Source organism: Panthera tigris, chromosome X, assembly GCF_018350195.1.
Source record: "Panthera tigris isolate Pti1 chromosome X, P.tigris_Pti1_mat1.1, whole genome shotgun sequence".
Taxonomy (NCBI): domain Eukaryota; kingdom Metazoa; phylum Chordata; class Mammalia; order Carnivora; family Felidae; genus Panthera; species Panthera tigris.
The window spans coordinates 98888590-98906122 of NC_056677.1; the positions used below are offsets into that span (position 1 = coordinate 98888590).

The 17533-nt window shown below is 36.9% G+C and overlaps 1 pseudogene; it reads right to left on the bottom strand.

Annotated features, from left to right (window-relative positions):
• Positions 1 to 16716: 16716 nt before the first annotated feature.
• On the bottom strand, positions 16717 to 17291 carry LOC102968140 (annotated as a pseudogene).
• Positions 17292 to 17533: the final 242 nt, after the last annotated feature.

Here is a 17533-nt window from a genome sequence, read left to right on the forward strand (position 1 = left end):
AGAGAGGTAGACACAGAATCCAAAGCGGGCTCCAGGCTCTGAGCTGTTAGCACAGAGCCCTATGTGGGGCTCAAACCCACAAACTGAGATCATAATCTGAACCAAAATCAAGAGTCAGATGCTTAACCAACTGAGTCACCTAGGCGCCCCACAAAAAATTAAATCTTTGAGTTCAACTCAATAAACACTGAATACAGGAGTGCCTGGGTAACTCAGTCAGAAAAGCATGTGCCTCTTGATCTTGCAGTTGTAAGTTCAAGCCCCATGTTGGGTGTAGGTATTACTAAAAAAATTAAGGAGCATCTGCGTCGCTCAGTTGGTTAAGTGTCTGACTCTTGATTTCAGCTCAGGTCATGATCTCACGGTTTGTGAGATTGAGCCCCATGTCGAGTTCTGCACTGACAGTGCAGAGCATGGTTGAGATTCTCTCTCTCCCTCTCTCTCTGCTCCTCCCTGACTCATGCATGCACAGGCACACTCTTTCTCTCTCCTTCAAAATAAATAAACTTTTGGTGCCTGGGTGGCTCAGTCGGTTAAACGTCTGACTCTTGATTTCAGCTCAGGTCATGATCTCAGTTTGTGAGATAGAGCCCCGCATTAGGCTTTGTGCTGGCAGCACAAGGCTGCTTGGGATTCTCTCTCTAACCCTCCCTGCCCTACCCCCCACCCCCAAATAAATTAAGAAACTTAAAAAAATAAATTAAAAAAAATTAAACACTGAATAAAGGGCTGGATCTAGTATTTGTGGAGTCTGAGCCTTTATACAATTTGGGGGGCCATCTTAAAGAATTCAAAAATAGGTATATATGTGAGTTATTTATTTTTAAAATTAAATTAAAAATTTTTTTTAGAGAGAGCAAGTGCGTGAGCGAGTGAGAGGGGCAGAGGGAGAGAGAGAAATCTTACGCAGGTTCCATGCTCAGTGCGGAGCCTGATGTGGGGCTTGATCCCATGACCCTGGGATCATGACTTGAGCCAAAATCAAGAATTGGACACTCAACTGACTAAGCCACCCAGGCACCCCACATTTTTTAAATTAAAAAAAAGGAAGAGGGGCACCTGGGTGGCTCATTCGGTTGACCATCTGACTCTTGATTTCAGCTCAGGTCTCTTGGTTTGTGAGATTGAGCCCTGAATTGGGCTCTGCATTGACAGTGACAGTGCAGAGCCTGCTTGGGATTCTCTTTCTCCCTCTCTCACTGCCCCTCCCCTGGTTGTACTCTCTCTGTCTATTTCAAAATAAAAATAAACATTAAAAAAAAGAAGGGACTGGGAAAGGCTCTATGCAACTAAGGGACTCTAAAGCATTAAGCTTCATTAACTTCACAAGTATGTCTGCCTCTGAGTGAATTACTGTGTATCCGACTCTATGCTAGGCCCTGGGAGCAGAGGGATGGATAAATCACAGTGATTAAATTGAACACCTGGACTATTGGAAAGCCTTCTCTCTGACTTTCCATATCTCCTTTTCTTCAATCAACCCAGCATACAACTGAAGATTTATTTTCCTAAATCACTGCTGTATCACTATGGTACTCCTCATTCTAAAAGCCTCTCATTGACTTTCCATTGCTTGAAGCAGTTCTTATATTCTATCAGGCATCAGAATCACTTGATGAGGTCTGTGTGTGTGTGTGGGGGGGGGGAAATGCTTGTTCAAAATACAGGTTCCCTGGCCCCAGCCCTAAACCTGCTGAATCAGAGTCATTGGACTTCGGGCCTGTAGTTCATTTTAAACACTCTCTCCAGGTGATTCTGATGTGGGTGGCTACACTTTAGTAGTAGCTAATGTGCTGAGGCCAAAGCTCCTTAATATGGGATATCATCCATAGTCTTGACCGACTTGTATCCTTCTTATTCTTCAACATAGACCATCCATTCTAGCCATTGTTTCTCAAGCATGCTTGACACATTTCTGACTCTTTAGAATCTTTGATCACTTTGCTCCACCTGGCTGAAATGCCCTTTCTTTCCTTACTGCCTCTCCAAATATTAGCCATTTCTTAAGTCCTAATTCAGGTTTAGTCTCTTTCTTGGTGCCTTCTCTGACCCAACAGCCCATAGCCTTCACATTCCCAGGGTACTCACCAGCAACCTTGTCATGTTTATTGCATTATTATATTTCTTAGGTCTGTTAGCTCAACTAGGCCATAAATTCCCTCAATGTAGGGTCCATTCCTTTACCTTTTTGTATCTCCCAAGCGCCTTTCCCAGTACTGAGCAGGCAGAAAAACAAAAGGAGGAGGCAGGAAAGAGTGTTTATGCTCATAATGGAGCATATTTCTTGTCCTTTATATTCTCATTTAGTAGAGCATAACAAATTCCCAAACAACTACTTTTCAATGAACAACGCAGATTTGGTTCATAAATACAGGTTCCAAAAATACATTGAAGATAAAACCTCTTTGGCTCAGATTCTCCTGTCGCAGGAAGGTATTCAGTGATATACTACTGGATACCGGCTGCTATTTTAGTAAATATTTCAGGAATCAATTTATTCTGTGCTGTGATTTTTAAATTTTTATCCAAGGTTGTTGTATTTCATGTTTTGTTGCTCTTGAAGGAGTTTATCTGCATGCTGAAACTGTGTACTTCTAGGCTATTGGAAAAGAAACTCTATCACCAAAGTATATCTAGAGGTTGCATTGAGGTTTACTAATGATTATGACATTATACTTATCAAGGTTTAAGACAAGAGGATGGTTCCAGAGTCACTCTCCCATTAGTGTGTTCACACAAGAATGAGTATAATGTCTACATTTTTTAAAGGAGGGCAAACAGGCATAGGTTAATAAGACATGGTCAGATGGGGCATCTGGGTGGCTCAGTCAGTTAAGCCTCCGACTCTTGGTTTTGGTCATGATCTCATGGTTTGTGAGATTGAGTCCTGCGTCAGGCTCTGTGCTACAGCATGGAGCCTGCATGGGATTCTCTCTCTCCCTCTCTCTCTGCCCCTTCCCCCCTCAAAATAAGTAAATAAACATTAAACAAAAGAAAAGAAAAGAAAAAGCCATGGTCAGGCAGTGAGATTGTAATCTTGCTGAAAATTGAGTTTATGGAGCCTTGTTTTTTTCTATTTCTATTGTTTAGTATATTGAGTTTCAAACTGTTTTCCAGAGTCTTAGGGTTCTACAGAGTTACTCTGATGTCCACTGAGAGCTAGGGTCTGGTGGTTAGGGCTGATATTGTTGTAAGAAACAGAGAAGTATTCAAATTCCATTTGGCTTCTGCCTTCGTCCCAAAGGGTAGAACTCTGCATGGTAAGAATGAATCCAATGTCAAGATAAAAGTTGAGCTTGTGACCTCAAGTCTCTTGGCACAGTTTATATCCTAGGGGACTGATCACAGATGGCATTATAGCACTGCTGTTTAGGAATCTTTAAGGAATCATGAAAATGGACTTACTTCCCAGTAAGGAAACTGGGAGAGGAACAGATACTGTTCTGATTTTCAAAATGGAAGAAGGTAGAGTCTGTGAACTATATAGACTCATAAACTCAACTTTATTTTTTAATAAGTGAACTCGACACCTAACATGGGGCTTGAACTCACAACCCTGAGATCAAGAGTCACATGCTCTACCCACTGAGCCAGCCAGGTGCCCCAAGACTGATAAACTCAACTTTTATTATTTCTGTTTTCAATGTCATTGACTTCCACTATTTATTTCCTTCCCTTTGCTTGCTTTGAGTTTGTTTTTAGTTTCTTTTTTTAATGTTTTATTATTTGTTTTTGAGAGAGAGTGTGTGAGCCGAGGAGGGGCAGAGAGAGAGAGAGAGGGAAATAAAGGATCTGAGGCATGCTTTGTGCTGTTAGCAGAGAGCCCCATCCATGCTGGGCTCAAACTCACAAACTGTGAGATCATGACCTGGGCTGAAGTCAGACACTTAAATTGACTGAGCCATCCAGGTGCCCCTGTTTTTAGTTTAAGTCAGGCCTTTAGGTTATTGAGACTTTTTCTCTTTTCTTTTTGTTTTTTTTTTTCTAAATTTTAATTTATTTATTATTATTTTTTAAATTTTTGACAGAGAGTGAGAGCAAGAGAGCATGAGCAGGGGAAGGGCAGAAGGATAGAGACTGTTAAGCAGGCTCCATGCCCAGAGCAGAGCCCAGTCTCACGACTGACCCTGAGATCATGACCTGAGCCAAAATCAAGAGTCAGACAGCTTAACCCACTAAGCCACCCAGGTGTCCCTTCTCTTTTCTAATATAAGCATTTAATCCTATAAATTTCTTTTTAGCACTTCTTTAGCTATATCCTTCAATGTCTGATATGTTTATTTTTATTTTCAATCAATTCAGTGTATTATTTTAATTTCTTTAAGACTTATTCTTTGCCTTAAGGATTATTTAGATTTTGATTAGTTTCCAAGGGTTTGGAGATTTTCCTGTTATCTGTTATTGACTTTGTTTATTGGTATATGTTCCATGTGCATGTGAAAAGAATGTGTATTCTGCTGTCGTTGACTGGTGTGTTCTATAAATGCCATTTAGACCCTGTCAGTTGATGGTGTTGTTGAATGCTATATGCTTGTTGATTTTCTGCCTAGTTCTGTCAGTTTTTGAAACAAGAGTTTTGAAGTCTTCAATTATAATTTTTTGTCTGTTTCTCCTTTCATTCTATCAGTATTTGCTTCATATATTGTGCAGCTCTGTTGTTCGGGGCATAAACAATGGGAATGTGTTATGTCATTTTAATAGACTGACACTTTCATTATATAATGTCCTCTCCCTCTTTATCTCTGATAATTTTCATTGCTCTGGTCTACTTTATTTGATATTAATATAGCCACACTTGCTTTTCTTTGTTTAATATATGAATGATATAACTTTTTCTAGCCTTTTACTTCCAATATGCGTATATTTTGATATTTGAAGTTTCTTTTATAAGCATATCATTGTGTCATATTTGGAAACTATTCTGCTACTTTGTCTTTTAATTTGTGTATTTAGACTGTATACATTTAATGTAATTATTGATATGTTAGGGCTTAAGTGTAACATTCTTTGTTTTCTGTTCTCTCTGTTCTTCACTTTTGTGTTTATTTTTCCTTCATTCTTTTGATTTCCTCATACCTTCTTTAGAATTCCATTTTGATTTATCTATATATTTTTTTACAACTTTATTGAGACATAATTCACATACCAAACAATTTGGCCACTTAAAGTACACAACTCGATGGTTTTTAGTATATTGAATTGTGTAATCATCACCACAATCTTTATCACCCAAAAAGAAACCCTGCAACCCTCTAAGCAACCACAAATCTACCTTTCTCTCTCTCTCTCTCTCTTTCTTTCTCTCTCTCTCTCTTTCTTTCTCTCTCTCTCTCTTTCTTTCTCTCTCTCTCTCTCTATTTTGGACATTTTGTGAATGGAATATTATATTATGTGGTCTTTTGTGACTGCCTTTACTTAGCATGTTTTCAAGCGTCATCTGTGTTGTAACATGTATCAGTACTTCATTCTTCTTATGGTTGACTAACATTCCATTAGACAGAGATACAATATTTGTTTATCCCTTCATCATTTGATGGACATTTGAGTAGATTCTGCCATTTGGCTATTACAAATAATGCTGCTATGAACTTTTGTGCACAAGTTTTTGTGTGGATGTGTTTTCACTTCTCTTGGGGATATATCTAGGAGGAGTAGAATTGCTTGGTCAAATGGTAACTTTATGCTTAACTTTTTGAGGAATCTCCAGATTGTTTTCCAAAGTGGCTACACAGTTTGATATTCCCACCAGCAGTGCATAAGGGTTATGGCTTTATATCCTCACCAAACTAACTCTAATTATCCTTTTTCTTTTTGTATAACCATCCCAGTAGGTATGAAGTGGTATCTCATTGTGATTTTTATTTATATTTCCCTGATAATGAATGACATTGAACATTGCTTCGTGTGTTTATTGTCCATATCTTTGGGGAAATGTCTGTTTAGATAATTTGCTGATTTTAAAAATTGGGTTGTCATTTTATTATTGTGTTTTAATCATTCTTTATATATTCTAGGTATGAGTCCCTTATTAGGTATATGATTTATAAAAATTTTCTCCCTTTCTGTGAGTTGTCTCCACTTTCTTGATAGAATCCTAAGAAACAGAAGTTTCTTAAAATTTTTTATGACATTTAAGTTACTTGTTTTTCTTATGTTGCTTGCATTTTTGGTGTCATATCTAAGATTCCACTGACAAATCCATATTCTATTTTCTGAGAGTTTTATAGTCTTGACTCTTTAAAAAAATGTTTATAAGTTTATTTATTTTGAGAGAGAGAGAATGAGAGAGAGTGTGTGTGAGCAGGAGTTGGGGGGCAGAGAGAAAGGGAAGGAGAGAATCCCAAGCAGGCTCCTCACTGTCAGCACAGAGCCTGATGAGGGGCTCAGTCTCACGACCCTGAGATCATGACCTGAGCTGAAATTAAGAGTCAGCCACTTAACCACCTGAGCTACCCAGGCGGCCCTATGGTTTTGACTCTTATATTTGGGTTTTTATTCATTTTGAATTTTTGTATGTTGTGTGACATACAGATCCAACCTCATTCTTTTATATGTGGCTATCAAGTTGTCCAAGCACCATTTATTGAAAAAACTGCTCTTTCCCATCGAATTGTATTGGTGTGTCTATTGAAAATCAACTGACCATATACATGGGCTTTTTTCTAGACTCTCAATTATATTCCACTCATCTATACGTCTATTCTTATGCCAGTACCATGCTGTCTAGATTACTGTTGTTTTGTAGTAGATTTTGAACTCAGGAAATTTTAAGTCCAACTTTTGTTCTTTTCTAAGGTTATTTTGGCTATTGTGGGTTCCTTGAGTTTCCATAGGAATTTTAGGATCGGTTTGTTAATTTCTAGAACATAGCCAGTTGGTATTTTGATATAGATTAAATGGAATCTTTAGGTCAATTTGGGGAGTACTACTATCTTAACAATATTATGTCTTCCAATCTGTGATGGCTAATTTTATGCATCAATTTGGCTAGACCACAGTACCCAGATATTTGGTCAAATATTAGTGTGGATGTTGCTGGGAAGATATTTTTTAGATGCTCTCCATAATGTGGATGGACTTCATCTAATCAGTTGGAAGGTTTAAGAGAAAAAAGACTGACCTCCGCACAAGAAAGGATTCTGTCTGCTGACTGCCTTCAAACTCAAGCATCCCTTCTTCCCTGGGTGCCCAGCTAGTTTTGCATTTCTTTTATTAAAATTATTCCTAAATGTTGTGTTCTTTTTGATGCTATTTTAAATGGAATTGTTTTCTTAATTTCATTTTCATATTGGTCATTGAAAATGTATAGAAAGACAATTGATTCTTATATATTTGTCTTCTGTTTTGCAGCCTTGCTTAACTCATTTATTAATTCTTACAGTTTTTCAAAAATGGATACTTTTGGGAGGTACCTGGGTGGCTCAGTTGGTGACGTGTTGGACTCTTGATCTCAGCTCAGGTCTACTTAAAAAAATTGGTTCTTGTATATGCTAACTAATTTGGATGTAAATTAAAAAATAAAATTAATTTAAAAAATGGGTTCTTTTGGGGCGTCTGGCTCACTCACTCAGTAGAGCATGTGACTCTTGATCACAGGGTTGTGAGTTTAAGTCCCACCCATGTTGGGTGTGGAGCCTACTCAAAAAAATGGATTCTTTAGGATTTTCTACATACCAGATGATGTCTTGTGTGAATAGAGATAGTTTTACCTCATCCTTCCCAATCTAGATGTCTTTTATTTCATTTTCTCGACTAGGTGTCCTGGTTAGAAACTCCAGTAAAAATTTTGAATAGAAGTGGTGAGAGCAGACATTCTTGTCTTGTTACTAGTCTTAGAGGGAAAACACCCATCTCTTACCATTAAGTAGGGTGTTAGCTATAGGTGTTTTGTAGATGCTTTTTATCAGACTGACGGTTCCCTTCTATTCCTAGTTTGAGTATTACTGATATGAAAAGGTGCTGGAGTTTCTCAGATGTTTTATCTGCATCTATTGAGATGATCCGTGGGTTTTTTGTTTTTTAATTCTGTTCACATGGTATATTATATTCATTGATTTTTTTTCCAAGTTAATATACCCTCGTGTTCATGGGATAAATCCCAGCTAGTCGTGGTGTATAATTCTTTCTATATGTTGATGGATTTGGTTTGCTAGTATTTTGTTGAAGATTTTTGAGTCTGTATTCTTAAGAGATACTGGTATGTAGATTTTTTTTCACATCATGTCGTCGTCTGATTTTAGCACCAGTGTAACAAGGGACTCATAGAATGAGTTGGAAATGTTCCCTCTTCTTTTTTGGGGGAAAATTTTTCAAGAATCAACATTAATTCTTTAAGTATTTGGCAAAATTTACCTGTAAAGTCACCTGGTCCTGGGCTTTTTCTTTGTTGGGAAGTGTTTGATTACTGATTCAGTTTCTTGTTAAAAGTCTACTCATATTTTTGTTTGTTGTTGAATCAGTTTTGCTCATTTGTGTTCCCTAGCAATGTATCCATTTCATTCGTTATCTAATTTATTGGCCTGCAATTTTTTTATAATTGTTTTTATTTCTATAATGTCTATTAGCTTCATAATTGTTTTTATCTCCGCAATGTCTCTTAGCTTGGGCTGTTATAGCAAAGTACCATAGACTGGGTGGTGTATACACAACAGACATTTATTTCTCACAGTTCTTGAGGCTAGAAGTCTGAGATAAGGAGGCCAAACATAGTTGAATTCTGGAGAGGCCCTCTTCTTGGTTGTAGACTGCTGTCTTCTCATGGTGATCTCACATGGCAGAAGTGGGCAGGGAAGCTCTCTGAGGTCTCTTTTATAGGGACACTAATTCCACTCATGAGAGCTCCCAATGACCCCACCTCCAAATATCATCATGTTGGGGATTAGGTTTCCGAATAGGAATTTGGAGGGGAACACAAACATTTAGTCTCTAGCAGCTACCTTTTTTATTTCTGATTCTAGTAATTTGAGTCTTATGTCTTTTTTTTCTTGATCAGTCTAGCTAAAGGTTTGTCAATTTTGTTGATCTTGTCAGAGAACCAAATCTTGGTTTCATTGATTTTTCTTTATTGTTTTTCTATTTTCTATTTTACCTTTGATCTAATCTTTATTATTTTTTTAACCTCTGTTTGCTTTAGGTTTAGTTTGCTCTTCTGTTCCCAGTGCCTTGAGGTGGAAGGTTAGCTTATTGATCTGAGATCTATCTTTCTTTCTTTCTTTCTTTCTTTCTTTCTTTCTTTCTTTCTTTTTTTTTTTTTTTTTTTTAAAAAAGGCATTTATAGCTATAAAATCCTGTTAAGCACTGTTTTTACTGGATCCTGTAAGGTTTGGTATTTGTGTTATCATTTTCATTTATCTCAAAGTACTTTCAAATTTCCCTTATGATTTCTTATTTAACCTATTGATTATTTAGGAGTGTGGTGTTTAATTGTACGTGTTTGTGAACATACCAAATTTCCTTCTGTTACTGATTTACAGTTTTGTTCTATTGTGGTTGAAGAGCGTACTTTGTATGATTTCTGTCCTCCTAAAGGTACTGAGACTTGTTTTATGGCCTACCATTTGGTTTACTGTGGAGAGCATTCCATGTGCACTTGAGAAGAATGTATATCTTGCTGTTCTTGGGAGGCATGTTCTATATATGTCCATTAGGTATAGATATTTTATAGTGTTATTCAGTTCTTCTATTTCCTTGTTAATATTTTGTCTTGTTGTATCCATTATTGAATATGGATTTTTTGCTCTCTAAGTATTATTGTAGACTCGATTGTTTATTAATTTCTGTCAGATTTTGCTTCATGTAATTTGGTGCTCTATAATTGAATGTGTAGGTTTATACTTGTTATATAATCCTGATGGATTGTCCCTTTTATCACTGGAAAATATCCCTCTTTATCTCTAAAAGCACTTTTTTGTTTTAAAGTGCATTTTGTTTGATATTAGTATAGCCATTCCAGCTTTCTTACTATTGCTGTCTGCAGGATAGATTTTTCCCCATCCTTTTACTTTCAATCTATTTGTATCTATTTTTAAGTAAAAAAATTTTTATGTTTTATTTTTTTATATTTGAGAGAGAGAGAGAGAGAGACAGGGACAGAGTGCGAGCAGGGGAGGGGCATAAAGACAGAGACAGAATCTGAAGCAGACTGCAGGCTCCGAGCTGTCAGCACAGAGCCTGATGCGGGCCTCGAACTCATGAGCAGCGAGATCATGACCTGAGCCAAAGTCGGTTGCTTAGCTGCCACCCAGGCGCCCCGTCTGTTTATATATTTGAATAGTAAGTGTGTGTCCTGTAGATGGCATACAGGTAGAGCTTGATTTTTATACATTTTGATAAACTCTGCCTTTTAATTATGTTGTTACTAATATAATTTTGTTTATACTATTTTTACTTTTTTGTTTTCTATATGTCCCATGCCTTTTTGTTACTCTTTCTCATGTACTGCTTTCTTTTGCTTTAAGTGAATATTTTCTAACGTACAATTTTAATTTAACTTTTCCATTATAGTTTTGAATTATTTCCTTCGTCGTTCCTTCATGGTCCCTTAGGCTTACCATATATATCTTATCAAAATTTGCTTCAGATTTATGCTAATTTAGTTCCAATGAGACACAGAAAGGTTACTCCTGTGTACCTCTGTTCCCTTTTTCCTCTTTTTGTGATGTTATTGTACATGTATTATATATGTTAAAGGCACAATAACATAGTGCTATAATTACTACTTCATACAATTTTATATATTTTAAAGAAACAGGAGCAAGAGGAACATGTATATATATGTTTAGCTTTTGTTATATTGACCTTATTTCCCATTTCTGGTTTCTTCATTTATTTCTGTTGATCCACATTACCATGTAGTACAGCTCTGATCCCTACCACCTCCCCTGCGTTATTGGCAAACCTATTACATTTCTATATATTGTAGGCCCTTCAGTGCAATTATACGTATATTTTTAATTGTTTTTTTAAGTTGGTCAAGAGACAAAAGGAAAGAAATATGCATTTATACTGTCTTTTATAATGACATATAATTAACTTTACAAGTAGTTTTTGCTTTTTTTTTTTGCTTTTTTATTTGAAATACTGTCTGGGTCACTTGCTTTCAGCCTAGTATTTCTTATAAGGTAGGTCCGCTAAGCAACAAATTCTCTCATATTGTGTTGATCAAGGAATGTCTTTATTTCACATTTATTATTCAGAGATAGCTTTGAGGGATATAGGATTCTTGGTTGATAGTTTTTTGTTATTATTTTGGCACTTCGAATATGTTTCTCTCCTGCCTTCTGTCCTCCATTGTTTCTGATGACAAGTCAGCTATTCATTTTATTGGGATTTGTTTGTAAATGACTCTGTTTTCTTGTTGCTTTCATGATTTTCTCCATGTCTTTTGGCTTTCAGCATTTTTATTATAATGTATCTTTCTGTGGATCTGGTTGCTTTTATTGTATTTGAAATTCATTGAGCTGTTTAGATGTATAAAGTTTTTCATCACATTGGAAAATATTCAGCAATTATATCTTTGAATATTTTTTCTGCACCTTAATCTCTTCCCTTCTGGCACTTCTGTTACATGCACATTGTGTACTTTGCAGGTCCCATATTTCTCTGAAGCTATTTTTTTAATGTAATCTTTATACCCAATGTGGGGCTCAAACTCACAATCCTGAGATTGAATCACATGCTCTACCAAGCTAGCCAGGCACCCCGACACTGCAGCTTTTATTTTCTTTTTTCCTCTGTGTTATTTTGATTTTTGATTACATAATATCTATTTTCATACTTGCTATTTCTTTTCTTTTCTTTTCTTTTCTTTCTTTCTTTCTTTCTTTCTTTCTTTCTTTCCTTCTTTTCTTTCTTTCTTTCTTTCTTTCTTTCTTTCTTTCTTTCTTTCTTTCTTTCTTTCTTTCTTTCCTAACTCTTTTGGCAATTCAAATTAACTGTGGAGCCCCTCTAGTAAATTTTTCTTTTAAGTTATGATACTTTAGGCTTCCGAATTTCCATTTGGTTCTTTTTTTATAGTTTTAACCTTTTTTAAAAAAGTTTTTATTTATTTATTTTGAGGGACAGACAGAGAGCACGAGCTGGGGAGGGGCAGAGAGAGAAGGAGAGAGAGAGAATCCCAAGCAGGCTCCACACTGTCAGCACAGAGCCCCACGTGGGGCTTAAACTCACCAACCGTGAGATCATGACCTGAGCCGAAATTAAGAGTCTGAAGTTAATTTAACCAAGTGAGCTACCCAGGCGACTCTATAGTTTCTGTCCTCTTATTGATGGTCCCGACTTAATGAGACATTGTCACCATACCTTTACTTATTTAAGCATGATATTTTTATACTGCTTTGAATATGTTTCTCTTGGCCACTTTGAAATCTTTGTCCATTAAATATGATGTCTGTCCATTCTCAGCCAATTTCTGTTGCCCCCCATATATGGGTCAGACTTTGCTGTTTCTTTGCATGTCTTGTAATTTTTTGTTGGAAATGGGACATTTTAGGTAACATGTTGTAGCAACTCTGGTTATAGGTCCACATTCCATCCCACCTGTGTGTATGTGGGGGTGTTTGTTATACTTATTTGTTTGTTTCTGGTAACTGGATCATTTATTTTAACTGGATCATTTTTAATGAAATGTATTTCCTCTCTATTGTATGCACTTCTGATAGGCACTTCTTGGAGGACACAGCATTGGGCATGTGCACAGTCACCTTAGAATGATAGTTGTTTGGCAGGGCTCTCTTTGTCTCTTTCCCTGAGCACGCCCACCTACTAAGTGCCACTAATTGCTGGCTGATCGTTCTATTATTTTCAACAATGTCCTGGAAAATAAATTGCCACACAGACTGGTTCAATTAAAATCAGATCCTTTGTGAGGACAGTTTTTTTTTTTTTTAACTCTTTTTTCTAGTCTTGTCCCTTCAACCTTTTTCTCTTTCCTTCCTCCCTTCTTCCCTCTGTTTTTGCCTCCCTTCCTCCTTCTAATTTTTTCCTCCAGCTTTACTGAGATATAATTGACATATAACAGTGTGTGAGTTTAAGGTGTACAACATGATGAATTGATACACGTGTATTTATTAGAAAATTATAACTACAGCAGGGTTCATTAACACTTCTATCACTTCAAATTATCATATTTTGGTGTGGTGAGAACATTTAAGATTTATTCGCTTAGCAACTTTCAAATATATAATGTAGTATTGTTCACTATAGTCATCATGCTGTACATTAGATCTCCAGAACTTATTCATCTTAAAATTGGAAGTTTGTACCCTTCAACCAACACATTCCCATTTCTCCCACTGCTAGGACCCTGGCAAGAACCATTCTACTCTGTTGTATAAGTTTGGCTTTTTAGATTTCACATATAAGTGATATCATTCAGTATTTGTCTTTCTCTGACTTACTTCAGTTTGCATAATGCTTTCAAGGTCCAAATGTTGTTGCAAATGGCAGGCCTTTCTCCTTTCTGATAGCTGAATAATATTCCATCGTGTGTGTCTGTGTGTCACATCTTTTTCCGTTCATCCTTAGACATGTAGGCAGTTTCAATGTTGTGATTATTGTGAATAATGGTGCAACGAACATGGGAGTCCAGATATCTGAGATCCTAATTTCATTTCTTTTGGATATGCACCCAGAAGTGAGATTGCTGTGTCATGTGGTAGTTCTATTTTTAATTTTTTGAACAACCTCTGTATTTATTCCATAGTGTCTGTACCAATTTATTTACATTCCTACCAACAGTGCATGAAGGTTCTATTTTCTCCACATTCTTACTAACACTTATCTCCTGTCTTTTTGATAATAGCCATTCTAACAGGTGGTTTTCATTTGCATTTCCCTGATGACTAGTGATGTTTAGCCCCTTTTCATGTGCCTATTGGTCATTTGTGTATCTTCTTTGGGAAAATGTCTATTCAGTTCCTCTGGTCTTTTTTAATTGGATTTTTAAGTTCCTTTTTGCTATTGGGTCCTTATATGGAGGAGTTCCTTATATGAGTTCCTTATAGGAGTTCCTTATATGTTTTGTATATTAATGCCTGATCAGATAGATGGTTAGACAGATAGATATTTTCTCCTATTTCATAGGTTGCCTTTTCATTTTACCGATTGATTATTATTATTATTTATTTATTTTGCAGTGCAGGGCTTTTTAGTTTAAATCCTGCTTGATGATTTTTTTGCTTTTGTTGCCTGTGCTTTTGGCATCACATCCAAAAAATCATTGCCAAGACCAATGTTAAGGAGCTTTCTTCCTATGCCTTTTTCTAGGGGTTATAATGTTTCAGGTGTTATATTTATGTCCTTAAAATATTTTGAGTTTGGGGCACCTGAATTGATCAGTCAGTTGAGTATCCAATTCTTGGTTTCGGCTCAGGTCATGATCTTGCAGTTCATGAGATGGAGCCCCACATCTCTCTCTCCCTCCCTCTCTGCCCCTCCCCCACTCATGCTACCTCTCTCTCAAAATAAATAAACTAAAAAAAATATTTTGAGTTAATTTTTGTTAGTGGTATAAGACTGGAGCTCATTCTTTTGCATGTGATTATCCAGTTTTCCAAACACCATTTGTTAAAGAGACTATCATTTCCCCCTTGTCTATTCGTGGCTCCCTTGTCACATATTTGTTAACCATATATGAGTGGGTTTATTTTGGGGCTTTTAACTGTGTTCCATTGGTGTATGTGCCTGTTTTTATGCCAGTACCATACTGTTTTGATTACTATAGCTTTGTAATATAGTTTGGAATCAGGAATGTGATGTCTCCAGCTTTGTTCTTTCTCAAGATTACTTTGGCTATTCAGGGTATTTTGTGGTTCCATATGAGTTTTAGGACTGTTTGTTCTACTTCTGTGAAAAATGGCATTGGAATATTGGTAGAGATTGCATTGAATCTACAAATGACTTTGGGTAGTATGGAAATTTTAATAATATCCTTCCAAGGGGCACTTGGGTGGCTCAGTCGACTGGTTGAGCATCTGACTTCAGTTCAGGTCATGACCTCGCGGTCTGTGAGTTCAAGCCCTGCGTCGGGCTCTGTGCTGACAGCTCAGAGCCTGGAGCCTGCTTCGAATTCTGTGTCTTCCTCTCTCTGCCCCTCCCCTGCTCATGCTCTGTCTCTCTCTCTCTGTCAAAAATAAATAAACATAAAAAAATTAAAAAAATAATATCCTTCCAACTATGAACATGGGATATCTTTCCAATTATTTACACTTTCTTCAATTTCTTAAATCAATGTCTTACTGTTTTCACAGTATAAATCTTCACTTCTTTGGTTAAATTTATTCCTAATTTTCTTGTTCTTTTGATAATATAAATGTGATTTTTTAAAATTTCTTTTTCAGACAGTTCATTATTAGTGTAGAGAAACTTGAGGAAAAGGAAGGTCTATTGTATTACCAAAGTTTTTACTCTTCCCATTATACTTTATTTCTTCCTAATGTTTCAAGATTCCTTCTCTTATTATTTACTTCCTGTTTCATTAATTGCCTTTAGCCATTCTTTTAGGGTAGGTCTTCTGGTGACAAATTCTCTTAATTTCCCTTCATCTAAGATAGTCTTGATTTCTCCTTTTTCAATAAAGAATATTTTCACTGCATATGGAATTCTGGGTTGATATTTCTTTGCTTAGCATTTAAAAATAGTGTGCCACTTCCTTCTGGCCTCAAGGTAGAGTCATAAGTAGGAGTTGTGTAGAGAAGGTTGTACTTCTCCTGAACTTGTATTGGAAATCTGCTGTAATTTGCATTAGTTTCCCCTGGAAATAAAGTGTCATTTATCTCTTGCTACTTTCTAGATTTTCTTTGCTTCTAATTTTCAGCAGTTTGATTATAATGTATTGTGACATGAATTTCTTTGGGTCTATCCTGTTTAAGGTTTGCTCAGCTTCTTGCATTTGTAGGTTTATGTCTTTTGGCAAATTTGGGGAATTTTCAGCCATTATTTATTTTTACTTATTTGTTTGTTTGTTTGTTTTATAGTTAGCTTTATACCTAACATGTGGCTTGAACTCATGACCCCAAGATCAAGAGTCCCATACCCTACCGACTCAGCCAGCCAGGGACCCCTCAGCCATTATTTCTTTGAGTACTACTTTAGTGTCATTCTTTCTTATAACCTGATAGGAATCTGATGGCATGGATGTTAGATCTTTTGTTAAAGAACGTCAGATCCCTAAGTATCTTTTTTCCATCTATTTTTTTCTGTTTTTCAGAAAGAGTAATTTCTCTTCTTTCTTCCTTCTTTTTATTTCTTTCTTTCTCTTCTTTATTTCTTTCCTTCTTTCCTTTCTTCTTCTTCCTCTTCCTCTTCCTCTTCATTTCTAGTTGGTTTTAATAAATAGCAGTACCATATCACATACTACACCAGTTCAGGGTGAGAATTTTTTAATAAACCTTTTCTAATATTAAAACTGCTTCCTTTCATATCATCCTAAGTTCTACCCAAATTGAAGGAAGAGTAGCTGGATGGGCCCTAAGTTTCCTGGGGGAAATCTACATTGACATGTTCTCTCTTTGTAAGGTGATAAAACAGGAAGAACAAGTTCTAGCCCCCAAAGAAAGGACTAAGAAGCAATAAATATGTTGCTCCATCCTTATGAGGCCTGCCTGAGCTTAAAAAGGAACTATACCCTTAACACACAAGTGTTTTTCACCATGACAGGGGCTCCTATTGTTTCTTGCAGCAGAGAGCCCTGGGCTGCTCCTTGAGCCTCTACCCTCTCTAACACCAGCAGTAGTGAGCTAGGGCATGGATGGCCTCAGTCATCTTGTTCATGTCATACTTCTTGATCATAGTGTCCTGGTTGTGAAAAGCCTCCAGCAGCTCATGTGATGACCTCTCTGGCATCAGCATCCTCCAGTGCTTCTCCCTGCACTCAGTAATCATCCACTTCATGGCCAGGAAGTGGCGACGCCAGTCAGCCAGTAGCACAGGGACCTGGTAGAAATGGCCACCTCTGAGGATGGGTACCAGCCCAATCACAGGCTCACAGTTCTCCAGTGCTTGGTGGAAGATGGTGTAGGGGTTGCGTTTGATGGCTGCCTGTTCTGCAGAAGCATGGTACTTCTCAAAATGCTTCCTTTCACAGCTTCCAGAGTCTGCATCATGAAGGATGTGGCCAGTACTTTGTTTCTGCCTTTCATCATCATGTTGGAGGATTTGCTGATCACTGGGTCTTCAAACACAGAGCTTGTTTTCATCGCTGGGGCAGCTTTGATAAGCTGAGTCTTCCTGAGTTCCTGCTCATACTTCTCAGAGTGGGCAATTTCTACTGTCCTATGTTTACATCTACTCATTCTTTCCCTTATCAACTCTGTTCTGCGGTTGGCCCCTTCTAGCAATTTTTCATTTTGGTTTATATTTTCAGTTCTAAAATTTGATTTTTCTTTATGTCTTTTATTTCTTTGCTTGGACATTATTTGATGGGAACTCTGGGACTTTCTATATTTTCATTTTCTTCAAGCTTTTACATAATTTTTCATCGAAGCACCATGATGACTAAAATCCTTGTCACATAATTCTGTTATTTGTAACTTCT